This window comes from Rhea pennata, chromosome 9 (genome assembly GCF_028389875.1).
Source record: "Rhea pennata isolate bPtePen1 chromosome 9, bPtePen1.pri, whole genome shotgun sequence".
NCBI lineage: Eukaryota > Metazoa > Chordata > Aves > Rheiformes > Rheidae > Rhea > Rhea pennata.
In genome coordinates this window covers 17,005,508-17,018,324 of record NC_084671.1, presented here as the reverse complement: position 1 = coordinate 17,018,324, position 12,817 = coordinate 17,005,508, and positions in this window count along the sequence as shown.

The window sequence follows — 12,817 nt, the reverse complement described above, 5'->3', positions numbered from 1 at the left end:
ACTTCTAATGAAAGTAGGGGTTTCTCAGGCTAATTCGTATTTTACATCCTGCCTTTTTGCCATTGAGAGAATCCTCACGGACAGATTATGACATTTGGAAATGTAGCAGCAGACAATCTGAGAGGGCAAAAAAATCCCCCTGAGACCTTTAGAAATGCAACAATCTTACATTATTACATAACTGAAATAAACTCCAGGCTTATTGAAGTAAACACAACAATATCTTATTTTCACAATATCCTGCACTGACTTCCAATGTAAGCAATTATTCACAAAGTGGGAATTGATTATGATCTAGCTCATGCCTAGACTGTATTAATTAATACCGTCAAGCATCAATAATGAAACTTGAGGGCATCTTGCAAGTCTTATATTTGAGTTATGCTGATCACCTGGTAAGGAGTTACTCAAGGGGCTTCATGTTATTGCCAGAGTCCTCTTTAGGTTTTTAGCAGAAGCCTTATTTTTTTCCTTCCTCTTTCTGTGGATTTGAAGAGCAGGTTGTTTTTTTGTATATAAAGATACTCTGCTGTATCTGACTGCATCCTCCACTCTCTAATCACGCTTTTTGTTACAGATATGGTATAAACCATTTTGTCAATTACCCCGGCGAGTTAGCAGCTGCAGTACTTACGGGAATAAAAGTCAGCGGTAGTCTTTCTTTTGGAGGACGTGATGTCTGCCTTGTGGATAGGAGCGAGTTTGTGACATCCCCCTCCCCCATGAACAGTGTAATTGCATCAGTCATTGTGATGATCAGGATCCTTTTGCTTCAAAGTGTTTAAATTATCTCATCAAATATACCGTGCGTTGAGAACAGAAGTGATGAGCAGCCAATCCCTCATTTTTTTGATTTTTTTTTCTTGCTTCCTTTTCAAATTTTGAAATCTTTGGTCGTGGGGTGGAACCTTTCCCTAGGCTGTCAGCTTGAAGAGGTATGGAAAGATAATGTAGCAAATTGAAAGGTGTTATGTGACTAAAGAAAGAAATACAATCAAGTAAGCAAATTTGTTTACATGGTCTCTACCTGTTTTAAGTGTTTTCCTTACATATAATGCCAGGTGTATCATAGCTACTTTCATCTTCTTTATCTATTTTCTTTTTTTAAAAAATATAGTCAGTTATTTTAATCATTTCAGTGGGTAGAAGGTACTGAAAGTCTTACAGAAAGTAGTGGTACTGATATCTGTTCGCAACCCTTATGCATTAGATTTGTTTTCTTTTCCTTTTCTTTTCTTGCTATTCCTCACTAACAATTTTAGGGTTCTTGTAGGAAGTGAATACTGATTGTGGAAATTCCCAATTTGCCTCCCACAAAGATAGAGTGGCAAAAATATTTTTAAAGCATTAGGTGCTTAGCTTTGGAGTCCGAGTTAGGAGGCTAGACTCTCTAAACTCCATAACCAGGCATCGGCGAGCAGTCCATAATGTCATTAGCAGCATGCAAAGAACAGAGGCAGACCGATTGCTGCTGTCTTCTCCAGGACGGTAACTGGAGGGCGTCAGATGAGGTCAAGAGGAGTGAGATTCAAACAAACAGAAAGAGGAGTAAGGGGCAGCAGGCCTGTGGTGCTTCTTGCCAAGGAACACTGTGGATGTTAAAAGTTCAAGCTGGTCCTAGGGGAAATATACACATTCATTGAAGCTTAAGCTTTTTCATGGAAGACTGCTTTAATAGCAAAGTGAATTGATGATCTCTGTTAAAAGAAACCCTAAATGCTCCTAACTATTTTTACCACACAAGATTAAAGAAAAAAAAATATTTAGTATTCTAGGAATTCTCACTTTGAAAACTTTCAGAAAGATGTTGGTATTAGCAGCTTTTCAAGCAGATTTTATTTTTTAAAGTTTGATATAATTTTTGAAGAGGATCATCATGCACTGGTGACAAATGAGGTTGTAAGAATCTAAAGGCAGAATAACTACTACCAAGAGTAGTGGTATTTGTAGCTTTTAATAGTGCCCCACTCCAGTATCTTGGTCATGCTTTAAAGACAAACACCTATCTGACATGGAGGGATGGTCCTTGTCCCAGGGAAATTGCAACCTTGGGCTCACAAGACACAGCTAGCACTGCATTCAACATATAAGGTAAAAATGAAAGAACAGCAGCAATACTAGCTGCCTGACATGGGGATTGAGTATGCCCCAGCAATGTCCCAACAAACAAAGCGTGCTTACAATGGACATGGAAGTAGTACCAGTATTCTTCAAGGAAAATGCTTTTATAGGTTAGCATGTTCTTTTCTGCAGCTCCTGTTTTTTCTCCAAACTGCCAGTGCAGTTCTTTCACAGAAGCACCAGATCAAACCGAATGTGCAAAGGAAGCACTAGCTAATGTCTTTTCTCTACCTTTTTAATGTGGGAAAAGTCTCCATAAGGAAGATATATTAACTCCTTAACTAGTACTTAAACATTATAGCTAGCTGCATGCCTCATTTCCCTGTTGCAAGACTGTCTGTTAGTCTGGCATACAAAACAAACTTGTCATATCAGAGTCTTTAAAGCTTCCCCAAATCCCTCATAAACCAAGTAAATGTAGCTTTGCCTACAATATCTAGTGAACACATGCTATTTTCTTATTTTTTTCTTATATTTCCTCTTAAGTTGATGCATGTTATGTGGTGACTTAATCATGATCTGCTACACTTTTCTTTGTGCAGGCAATTTTAAGTGTGATAACACCCCGACTAAAAACCAGTGATTCTGTCAGTTTGGAACACACATGCTAAGTGAAAAAACTTAACCAAAACTACAACTGAATAAAACAGACTTGACTAAAAACTGTATTACACTGGTCAAAGCCATACTTATTAAAACACACATATTATTGGAAGGAAGCTGCAACTGAAAAGGGAAGCCAGTAGAAATATGTCAATGGCCAAAGGGTGAAAACAATTTTAAAAGCACTTCTAAATATAGTTCTGATCAAAGGAAATCTTGGAGTTCTTTGCTTGATACGGATGGTGAAATCATGAATAGTGATGTAGAAGAGGTAAGAAATGTCAGCAGCAGTTTCTCTCCTATATTTGGAGCAAAGCAAGAACACATATGCAGGAGGTAAATTCTGGGGGGGAGGGGGGAGAAATAAATGGGAAGTAGGCCTTACGGAAACTAAGATTTCTCTTAAACTGCAAGCTCAGAAAATTTGTCAGAGCCTTTAAAGGCATTAGATGAACACTAATGTAAATTTTTCACAGATCTGAGAAAACTGGGGAAAACTGTTGATGGAGTTTGAAGACCATAAGTAGGCTGAGCCAGGGGAACGCTAAGCTAGTTAGCCACATGTCAAGTAAAGGCAAAATAAATGTAACATTTAATTAGACTCTGTCAACAAACAATTTATTACAAGTATAACATGTCTATCAACATGACTTCATGAGCAGTAGTTTCTGGTAAACAAATCTGTTATCCTTTTCATAGAAATACAGGTTTGATTGATATAAGCAGCTATGTTGAGTAGTAAATTTTGTTTTGCCAGAATTTTGTATCACCTGACCTACTCATGTGAGACAGGTGTGTTAATTGTGCTATGTAGAATTAACAGAATGTGTGTTAGTGTGACACGCTGACCATTTTCAAAATGGAGTTGTTAATGGGGAGTTGTTAATAAGCAAAGTTTTTATTAGCAGAAACTCTCAGGAATTTTTTTCCCTTAACGATATTTGACATTTTTATCTACCCTCTAAATACTAATAAAATCTTTGTGGGTAAAGCTTATTAATGAAAGAAAGGCTGATGACTTAGAAGGTAATTGAAGGCATGTTACAGTTAAATGATTTGAACAAGAACTTTGTCAGAATCCAGAAGGATCTTCAAAAATACAAAAGACAAAAGAATACATACAGGATCAGGGAATGCAGGTTAAAATTGCAGGGTGGAAGACTTTGTGAAGCAGAAATAGAATTAGGGGTCAGTGAAGACAGCAGCATGAGCATGAGGTGTCTGTGGAGTTTTGCAGGTGAAAGGTTAAAGTAATCCTTTGATAGCTAAGTAAGTGCTTATCGTATAAAAAAGGGAAGTGCTCTTGCATATTAGTAAAAACAGGACAAAATGTGTGATGTTAATTGTCATGTTAATTCAAAAAGGACTCAGATATCAAGAAGGGTGGTCACAGAAGTGAAATAGACCTTGCAACATAAAATTTTAAGTCAAAGCCAATAAATGCTATGGATTCAATCTGATAGTGGTTTTCTGACCACATTTAGTAGGCTGGCAAGATCAAATCCCACACAAACACAGCTAATTTTCTACTAGAAACAAGAGAAGATGGTTCAGGAGGTTCAGATTTGGATCCCTTTGGCCTAACAACTAAGTTGAACTGGAATCCTTTGCTAAAGGTCAAGTTCTCTTTAATTCTGAGGTGGTTATATGAAAGGTTGAGGAGCAACTTCACTAGAAGAAATGTAAGTCCCATACCATCCTTTGAAAGAACATGTTATAAGCATTTCTCTTTAGTAATTGATTCTACTTAGGTCTTCTGGAAACATTGGGCCGTAAAACAAAATGTGCTTTCAGTGTTGCTGAGTCACTAATTCTGGGAAACTGCATGCTGATTTTATGTTGAAGTTGACAACTATGTGCATCCCTTTTGGAGGTGTTAGATACCGTACTTAAGTACACAATACTATACTTAGTTTCTGGCTGCTCGTACCATATATATGGAACAGAATATCTCATCATGGGTGGATAGGTCATCTGAGTTTTGCAAATAAAATTATTGCAGATTCTGCTGAATAGAAGATGAAATGGACACCTTTGTGCTTGAAATAAAAATTTCATAAAGAAGGAAAACCAAACACTGGAACTTGGGGGAAGAAGCAAACTCATCATTGCTTGAAGGCTTTTAAATTACATTAGGTGTCTTTAAAAAATGCTCTCCTCTAAGTTCTAGGAATGAAATTTATGCTGTGTTTGTGCACAAAATTGCAGTGATAATTTGCAGCTGTGGGTTGTGATGATTTTTTTTTCTTGATTTGCAGCCTATAAATTCTTATAAGACTAATGCAATAATTTTTTATGGAGGAAAATTACAGTATTGATAATGTAATGGCTACTTAAATTTACTGAAATCCTAGTTTGTTAGAAGTGTTTGTTCCACTTAGGTCCAAACTGTGTAATATTTAGCCTTGTTAGCTCTTACTATGCTGGGTGTGACTCCTATGTGAAAAACATCACAAATTTGAAGAGCTTTGTAACATTTTCTTTGTGCTCATCACCACGAACAGGCTGTAAGTTGCAGATATGGGTGCCAAATATGCACAGAATTTGTGGGGAAGAAACTGTGGTTAGAAGAGGAGTCCCTGCAGTGCCCCTGAACACCCCTACAGCACTCCAGGCTTGGGAATAGCACCCTCTCCACTAGGGTGTAATTTATAACTTTTACGGGGGTTAATATAACCTTAGCTGCTTATAACACCTCAAACATACCCTCCCCTTCTTGTGGTAATCTCCCTCTTTCTGTAAATGTTAATAAAATTCCCCTTTTAACTGTGCAGGCACATGGCTAGCAGGAACTCTCTGTGGACCAGGAACTGAAGTGCCTCAAGTGCTTGTAGTATATTTGACATTCTAGCAAATCTTCTGAATTATGTTCCGTGTAATTTTTGAATCATGTTTCACCCCACTCAGCAATACCTGTGATATACTTATCTGTGTCACTGTTATGCCTGACTTTGAATCAGTAATATTTTGATAATACTCTGAGAAATTCATGTGAAAAGCTCCAAAAGATTCTCATAGAGTTTCATCATCTACTGATGAGTCATTATTTGTATAAAACTTTAATGAACAACAGCAAGTACATGTTTGTTGTAATAAGTATACAAGGAGAGGTAATATTACAATTTCTTCTTCTGCTTTCATCCTAAATATTGATGACTTCCAAAGACAGACTTTTTCTTTCCTAATCTAAATAAAGTCAGGTTTACAAAAAGATATTTCAAAAGAACTTTCAGTATATGTCAAAGTCAACAAAATTGCTTGAGAAAACAGTCAGTTTTAAATGACACTGAACATGCACAGTATATAACTAGCAGTTAGCTGTTAAAAATAGAAATATAAGATTTTCAAACAATTAGAAGTTGGAAATAGGAATGATTTGTTTAAGCCACATTTTCTGCCTGTGTGCATAATTTCTTCAGCTTGAGTGTCTCTGGTGGCTGCAACTTTTCTCACAGTTTCTTGGGAGATTTTTACCCTGTCCTTTTAGGTACCAGCCTTCCTGTGTTTTTGAACTTTCAGGTTTTTTTGTCTAGGGGCTTGAAAACAGCCGAGGATATTTGGCTCTTTTCCTCCACCTCTGCACAGTTCCCAGCAGCAAAGGAGTTCTTGATTCCTCTGTCATACCACCATACCCATCTCAATGTTTTCTTTACTACAAAGGAGAAAATGAAAGCATCCATCTGTAGCATATTTTTAATTCAGAAGAGATTATTTTTCCATGAATAAATTCTGGTAGATTTCATTGGGTCCATATTTACATCTCTACAGCTAGTACTCATTGAAACTCACGGGGAACACTGAAATATTCCAGAAGCTGGATGTGAAATACTGTTTTCATGGTTTGGATTAATCGTGTGTACTACATTCTTTGCAGAAAAATAGGAGATTTAGAGAACGATGCAGGCTCCAATTTTTGCTGATGTCAGAGTGCCTATAAAGGTAGCAGTAAATCCTTCATTTTCTAGGTATAGGCTCTTTGAAATTGATAATAAGAGATTTCTGCAACTGGGCCACTGCTACTAGTCCTTATGCAAGAATAAACAGGATTCAAGTACATTGTACATTGCAATGTAACATGGAGAGAGCTGAGCCAGATTAAAACGATTTAAGAGCAGATGCAGTTTAAGAGCAGCAGGGTTAGGCTCAAGGTGTAGGCTTTGCAGTCTCAAGTTTTAAAGCAGCTCCTCCAGAAGTCAGTGTAACTGTTTTTGTGATTAGCATAGTTTTGCACACGGTGGTTACCCTGGCTGAAACACTGAAGTATTGCTGTTACTCCTCCAAGCAAGGAGCCTAAGGGTCCTTGCAACGCAACGCACTGGACGTACATGGCATTGCCATGGCTGGCAGGACTGGAAGGGTGATTTCCCATCACGGCAGGTTCTGGTTTAGGCCCACGCGCCAGTGTGAGCAGCTTCCCTGGCTTTGGGCAGCTGCCCCACGCCGTGTGAGCTCGGCAGAGTGAGCGTGCTGTGATCACGCGCATGTCGTTGTGGCCCTCTGCAGCCGGTGGGGAGAGGATGAACGGGAGGTTTTTGCTTGCTGTCTTGTTGGAGGAGCTTCCCTTGCCTGGAGAACTGCTGAGACCCAAAGCTGGAGGTGTCTGTGGGCTTCACCACTTGGCGTTGCTGGTCCAACTTGTGGTGTCTTGAAAGGGCGAATTATTTCAGTTTCTACATTAACTTTAATTTAAAAACATTTCTGAGCTTGGGTCAGTGCAATTCTTGAGCTCCTTGCCTGTAACGGGTAAATCCTGGTGAGAATTGCTGTTCTGAGATCCTCAAATTTCCCTTGCTGGTTGGAAATTCCTTGCCTCTTAAATGTATTCTAGCTTTTCTGTGTACCTAACATGATGCAAAGACATTAATTTAAAGCTGCTCACAAAGATATCATGCTTTTTATGTGAAAAATGACAAAAGCAAACGTTCTTTTAATGTAATGCTCCATTGCTGCCTAGTTTTGCTTAATGTGACATATTGGGCTTATCAGCTTTTGTTTGGCTTGTGACAACAACTAGATTAATTAGTGTAATGGTGTTGTACTGTAGGAGCTGCACAGATTTGATCTGTGGAAAATGAATGCTATTTATATTAGTACTGGTATTAGGAGGACTGTACCAGAATGACTATTACTAAATAGGACACGAGATTTTGGAGAGAGCCATCTGATAAAATGATCAGTTGAGGCGGCGATGCTGTCCCTGCATGCAGGCATCTTATCCGCTGCTCTGAGTAGAAGTTTGGATCTGTGCAGCCTTGGTGTTTCTGCACGTCTCACTAAATGCTTTGCAGAAGCATTCTGTGATGAGGGAACGCTCCAAATGGAAACAGGAGTGCCAAAACAACTGAAAATGACTGGGGACGTGCCTCAGGCACCCAGGCCTCCTTTCTAAATGAGAAATGTAGAGTGGGACTCCCAGATATCCTTTTCTTTCATGTTGCACGCTTAGGGCCATAGCAACTAAAAAGCCTTGCTGCACTGAGACTTGAGATAAGCTGAGGGAATACTTAATAAGTCAGTGTGCTGAGATCACTGGGAGTAGGTAGGAGTTTGAAAGCTCCAGTTTATAAAAGTAACTAGGAAATTGTGCTGGTAGCTAAAAGATCAAACATTCAACTTATCAAAGGTTATGTTTGAAGTTTTGGAAAATAAAATAAAGAAATTCCTGTTCTGTTTCAATGCCTTCGGTGGCACATTTTCTTTGGTCATTGCTCTTTCCTTAATAACAGCTGATTTTTCTGCGGGTGATTTTCAGCAGTGCTGCATCATATGAAACGACTCCACAGTAAATGTTCTGCAAACAGTGTGTTAAATTGATTTCTTGTCACTACTTGAGCTTGATTAAATGTAAATTTCAGGTTCCTGATGTAGTCCTTGCTGGCTCTGTGCCCTGGCTCCTGTTAATAGGCTTCCTTTCAAACATGCTTTGGCTGAAAGCTCCAGCCCTTTCCTTGTCCCCTGTATTCATGTTGGGAAAAGCCTTTTTCTTGCTAGAACAAAGCAGCAACTTATTGCATCGTGGATTTTTTCATTTGATGTACAACACCTAGCAATTCTGTGTCTCAAACCAGCTTTACCATTGTATTTCTGATCCAGAATATAGGCTTCAAATGGGTTTACAGGCAAGAATTATAACAAGGCTGATGAATGCAAATTATATGCTCTTCTTCATTTTAGGCAATTGTGAGGAAATAGCGTTTTCCCTTTTGGGGAAGCATTAAAAACATAAATCTGGAGAATGAGACCTTTATGTGGTTTCATGTGAAAATCACATCCACTTGAGAAATAATAGAAGATTTTCTTTGAAGTAGAACCAAAATTACTGGAAAACAGGGCTGTTGCTGCTTGACATAATACCGAACACTTCCCTATGTTTTTTTTATAGGTCAAGCCTGATGGAGAGGTGGAAGCTAGGGAACTTTCCTCTGGCTAGATCCCTAATTCTTCAAACACTGCAGCTCTGCTTGCCTGTCTGTGCTGTGAATAGTCTTATTGATTTCAGTGGGATTATTTATAGTACATTAAGTCATGAGTGAGCTTTACAGGATTGGGACCTTCAGAAGCGACTGGCAGCGTTAAAGCACATCATTCGCAAATGCACTGGAATGCATTTCTCCATGTTATGCTAAGTGAGCTTTTAACTAATCTCATTATAACTAATCTCTTGGAGCTCGATTCTGTTCATCCTCACTTCAGTAAGTGCAAAGTCATTCCCTGAATCAAGAAAGTTTTTTTTTTTATTATTTCTTTATCCTTAATTATTATGTAACCTTTAATACAGGGCTTATGGAATAGGGAGGTAGGGCCAGGGTATAAATTGGATTAGTTCTCCTGAAACCTGTGGAAGCACGGCTGTTTACAGCGGGCAGGAATATGGCCCTTAAGCTGCGCAGGAAAGCTTTCTGTAATCTGGCATTCTTATTAGACTGAAAGAATTATTTTCAAGGGTTGTTACTAACTGAAAAAGTTTATTCGACAGAGCATCAGCAGCGTAATAGCAAAGTCACTTCTTGAGGACGTGGAAAATCCAAACACTCACTGCTATTTGCATTGCTTAATAGGACAGTAAATACATGGTTTGTCCCCCGTGCGACTTCTCCAGTAAAACTGGCCTATTAACTATAACAACATGTATGTATTTTCCTTATCAAAAAAATGAAGTTGATGTCTTTGGCAACAGATGACTACACACCTCGCAAGATAAGTAAGTTAAGGAAGTGCTTCCTTTTGACAGAGACAGCAGCTCAGAGCTGTAGATGAAAATAGTGCTTGTACTGAATAAGCTGGAGAAGGATGAGCGTGCCTCATTTAGCACATGTCACCAGCCGTGGGCTAGGGCTGGGGCCCGACGCGGCCCGGCGGCAGCAGGGAGGAGCCGCAGCAAAGCCCCTGCCGCTCTGCACCGACCTTCCCGCCTTACAGCGTTGCTTGTTTTCCATGCACAGAGTGCTCTACACTGTGCTTAAACTGAAAGCTCAAGTGTTAATGCAGTTGCTTAACATCTGCTGTGCATACAACTGCAAATGCTGGGCTTTAAAGGTAATTTTCACTAACGTGCCCACTATTTCAGAGTTCCCCATCCTGATGTATCATCAGGGTGACGCATCTGATACCAACACAAGTCCAGGTTTCAGAGCAAGTTATAATATGATTAGAGTGCGATGCTGAAGACATACTTAATTAAAAGCCAGCTTTTACCTAGGAGAGAGGTTTTTTTCTCTAACAGCAAACAATATTTTGTTGTTGGTGTAAAACAAAATTTTACACCAAGTAAAAATAATTGTGCCTCTTAAAGTTATCTGGCCAAATTAATACTGTCAGTTTCTAGGAAGCTGCATGAGAAAATTATACTTTATTTCATCTTTCTCCATGCTAAGCTTTAATACCATTTTGTCCCACTTTATGCGTTTATGCTTTTCCAGTGTTTATAATTTGACCATCAAAGGCTAATCTGGTGCATAATGCATAAAGTTTCATGTTATCCATTTTTATCCTAGTTTGAATTCTAAAATAGAGGCTGAGCTGGTTAAATGATGGCCTATTAGTGTTTCTGTATTTGTCATGTACAAGTTGGAACGTTGTATTTAAAAGTCACCCTGCTCTCCTAATGCAACTGTCTGCAATATTTTAATCATAGATAAATTCTTCCAAGAGCCACAAGGAAATGAATACGTAAGATATCTGTGCTCAGTTACAGAACAGAAAAGGTATAGCAGGAAGATAAATGATAGGAACAGAATTATTTTATACAACTGAAGGATCAAAAGAAAGCTTCAGGTAAAGTATTGATTGGAATTTGTGCTGAACTGAAAAAGCTATCTGTGCATTTGTGAAGTCTGCAGAGAACTGCTTTTAAATGTGAATTAATCTAGCATTGGCAAGACACAGCATGTTATTAAAGACTGAGGTAGCTCAGAAATTAAAACTAGTGGGCAGAGGAGAATATATCAGAACGTGAAGTGCTGGAGTGGTGAGAAGATAAAATATTTTCTTCATTATTGGACTATAAAAGTGAAACTTTGTAGTCAGTTGACCGACTGGGTAATAATATCCTGTGATTGCACAAAATCCTGGTACCCATTTCCCACATATTTCTAGCTGGGAGTATGAGCGCTCGAAACTTTGCGAGATTATGATACAGTCCGCTGTCGGTGATAACACGGGAAAATTTTCAATTTTTTTCTTATCTAACACATACATAAATGGTTTCGAAAGCAGAAAAAGAGACTAAAAAGCCATGAATTCTTCTGTTTGGAAATTGTGAGGAACCGTTTGTTACGCATTTATTTGGGCCGAGTGGACGGCTTCCGCGGGCGGAGGCCTGTGACGTGACTAACGCTGCTGACGAGGCCTTCCCGCCGGCGGGGCGCCGCGGCCCGGTTCGGAAGGGCCTCGGGACGGGCGCGCGCTCGGCGCCTGTGGGGCGGGCGCGCGGCGCCGCTGGCGGCGGCGATGGCGGCTTGTGCTCGTTCGGCAAGGAGCGCGGGGGCTCCCTGCCGTCACGCTTTCCACCCAGCCTGCCCTGCGCGCACCGAGAGTGGAGGTTTTCGTGTCAGATTCAAAAACGCTGCCCTTCCTGTGGCTTTCTGACACGTTAGCGAGAAAGCGGAGGGACGAGGCGGTTCCCTACCTCGCGATAAGCCCTCCGGGCTATTCGCGTGCTTACACAAATCCTCATCTGGCCTCAGCGCTCGGTGCCGGCGTTCGTTTCCCCAGCTCGCGCTGGGGGCGGGCGCCGAGCGGGGCGGTGCGGGGGCAGCTCCGCGCCCGCCGCCCTCCCCGCTGCCTCCCTTCCCCGGCCGCCTCGCGTGAGCCATCCCACTGGGTCGTTATTTTTACTGCCTAGGTTACCCTTCGTCTAATTTATTCAATTTTTTAAAGAGAGGACAGAAAAGCAAATAATGCATTTTTTTTCCTTCTTTTTAGAAAACAAACCAGTTATAGGGTGGGAAGAGGGATTTGGGGCTCATCCAAGACTACACAGGAATATTTATGTGCTCTTGACCTTTTGGTGAGGAAATATAGAAAGAATAAAAGTCAAAGACTCGCTGTGCACTGGGTGTTTATGTTCTTAACAGTATTCAGCTTCATAAGCTGTAACAGAAACTTCTTTTGGTAGGTCTTTCATCTCCATAAACAGCTTACTGCAGCCATCACAGTTAATTTGATTACTGGCACTCAGACGTAAAGCCAGGGAAACAGCGGCTTAGGAGCACTTTTGCACCCAGCAGCTATATTGGGAGGTCTAATCTCGGCCAGAGCCGCGCAGGAGGACGGCTCCTTCTCTTGTGTTTCAGAATGTTTTCAAATTATTTTGAATGCTAGTGTGCTGCTGGAGTGACATGTAAAGGGTGAGAAAGATTATCACCTGACTAAGCTTTCCTGAATTAGGCCGCTGGAAGCTGTTTTATTTAACACGGTGCTAAAAGCTGAGCGCTCTCCACTCCTGCGTAAGGTGGGTTGGTATTCCTCGAGCTGTGACCGCAGAGGATGCACCGCCGTGGTGGTGGAGCAGGAGGGGTAGTGCCTTGCTCAAGCACCCGCTGAAAGAGGGACAGGATCCGTATCTCAGGTGACAGCCCGGTTCTGCGTGTCC